The 2,500-nt window shown below is 61.5% G+C and overlaps 1 protein-coding gene across 9 annotated transcripts in view; it reads right to left on the reverse strand.

Annotated features, from left to right (window-relative positions):
• The window catches only part of rhea (Talin_middle and talin-RS domain-containing protein rhea), a 639,718-nt gene that overhangs the window by 375,920 nt on the left and 261,298 nt on the right, over positions 1-2,500 (reverse strand). The window lies entirely within an intron of this gene.

Here is a 2,500-nt window from a genome sequence, read left to right on the forward strand (position 1 = left end):
GGTGGGCCTGTCCACGAGGAGGGTGGGTCCGTCCACGAGGAGGGTGGGCCCATCCACGAGTAGAGTGGGCCCTGTCCACGAGGAGGGAGGGTCCGTCCACGAGGAGGGTGGGCCCATCCACGAGTAGAGTGGGCCCTGTCCACGAGGAGGGTGGGCCCGTCCACGAGGAGGGTGGGTCCGTCCACGTGTAGGGTGGGCCTGTCCACGAGGAGGGTGGGTCCGTCCACGAGGAGGGTGGGCCCATCCACGAGTAGAGTGGGCCCTGTCCACGAGGAGGGAGGGTCCGTCCACGAGGAGGGTGGGCCCATCCACGAGTAGAGTGGGCCCTGTCCACGAGGAGGGTGGGCCCGTCCACGAGGAGGGTGGGTCCGTCCACGTGTAGGGTGGGCCTGTCCACGAGGAGGGTGGGTCCGTCCACGAGGAGGGTGGGCCCATCCACGAGTAGAGTGGGCCCTGTCCACGAGGAGGGAGGGTCCGTCCACGAGGAGGGTGGGCCCATCCACGAGTAGAGTGGGCCCTGTCCACGAGGAGGGAGGGTCCGTCCACGAGGAGGGTGGGTCAGTGTGCGAAGCTGTGATCACAATGTTATCCTCCCGGGCCACAGTGAGTTATCCTACCGGGCCACAGTGAGAGTTATCCTCCCGGGCCACAGTGAGTTATCCTCCCGGGCCACAGTGAGAGTTATCCTCCCGGGCCACAGTGAGTTATCCTACCGGGCCACAGTGAGAGTTATCCTCCCGGGCCACAGTGAGTTATCCTCCCGGGCCACAGTGAGTTATCCTACCGGGCCACAGTGAGAGTTATCCTCCCGGGCCACAGTGAGTTATCCGCCCGGGCCACAGTGAGTTATCCTCCCGGGCCACAGTGAGTTATCCTCCCGGGCCACAGTGAGTTATCCTCCCGGGCCACAGTGAGTTATCCTCCCGGGCCACAGTGAGAGTTATCCTCCCGGGCCACAGTGAGTTATCCTCCCGGGCCACAGTGAGAGTTATCCTCCCGGGCCACAGTGAGAGTTATCCTACCGGGCCACAGTGAGTTATCCTCCCGGGCCACAGTGAGAGTTATCCTACCGGGCCACAGTGAGTTATCCTCCCGGGCCACAGTGAGAGTTATCCTACCGGGCCACAGTGAGTTATCCTCCCGGGCAACAGTGAGTTATCCTCCCGGGCCACAGTGAGTTATCCTCCCGGGCCACAGTGAGAGTTATCCTCCCGGGCCACAGTGAGAGTTATCCTCCCGGGCCACAGTGAGAGTTATCCTCCCGGGCCACAGTGAGTTATCCGCCCGGGCCACAGTGAGTTATCCTCCCGGGCCACAGTGAGTTATCCTCCCGGGCCACAGTGAGTTATCCTCCCGGGCCACAGTGAGAGTTATCCTACCGGGCCACAGTGAGTTATCCTCCCGGGCCACAGTGAGAGTTATCCTACCGGGCCACAGTGAGAGTTATCCTACCGGGCCACAGTGAGTTATCCTCCCGGGCCACAGTGAGTTATCCTACCGGGCCACAGTGAGTTATCCTCCCGGGCCACAGTGAGAGTTATCCTCCCGGGCCACAGTGAGAGTTATCCTACCGGGCCACAGTGAGTTATCCTCCCGGGCCACAGTGAGTTATCCTACCGGGCCACAGTGAGTTATCCTCCCGGGCCACAGTGAGTTATCCTACCGGGCCACAGTGAGTTATCCTACCGGGCCACAGTGAGTTATCCTCCCGGGCCACAGTGAGTTATCCTACCGGGCCACAGTGAGTTATCCTCCCGGGCCACAGTGAGAGTTATCCTCCCGGGCCACAGTGAATTATCCTACCGGGCCACAGTGAGAGTTATCCTCCCGGGCCACAGTGAGAGTTATCCTCCCGGGCCACAGTGAGAGTTATCCTACCGGGCCACAGTGAGTTATCCTCCCGAGCCACAGTGAGAGTTATCCTCCCGGGCCACAGTGAGAGTTATCCTCCCGGGCCACAGTGAGAGTTATCCTCCCGGGCCACAGTGCGTTATCCTCCCGGGCCACAGTGAGTTATCCTACCGGGCCACAGTGAGAGTTATCCTCCCGGGCCACAGTTATCCTACCGGGCCACAGTGAGTTATCCTCCCGGGCCACAGTGAGAGTTATCCTCCCGGGCCACAGTGAGAGTTATCCTCCCGGGCCACAGTGAGAGTTATCCTCCCGGGCCACAGTGAGTTATCCGCCCGGGCCACAGTGAGTTATCCTACCGGGCCACAGTGAGTTATCCTACCGGGCCACAGTGAGTTATCCTCTCGGGCCACAGTGAGTTATCCTACCGGGCCACAGTGAGTTATCCTACCGGGCCACAGTGAGTTATCCCCCCGGGCCACAGTGAGAGTTATCCTCCCGGGCCACAGTGAGTTATCCTACCGGGCCACAGTGAGTTATCCTCCCGGGCCACAGTGAGTTATCCTACCGGGCCACAGTGAGTTATCCTACCGGGCCACAGTGAGAGTTATCCTCCCGGGCCACAGTGAGTTATCCTCCCGGGCCACAG

The sequence above is a fragment of the Panulirus ornatus genome, chromosome 47, assembly GCF_036320965.1.
Source record: "Panulirus ornatus isolate Po-2019 chromosome 47, ASM3632096v1, whole genome shotgun sequence".
NCBI lineage: Eukaryota > Metazoa > Arthropoda > Malacostraca > Decapoda > Palinuridae > Panulirus > Panulirus ornatus.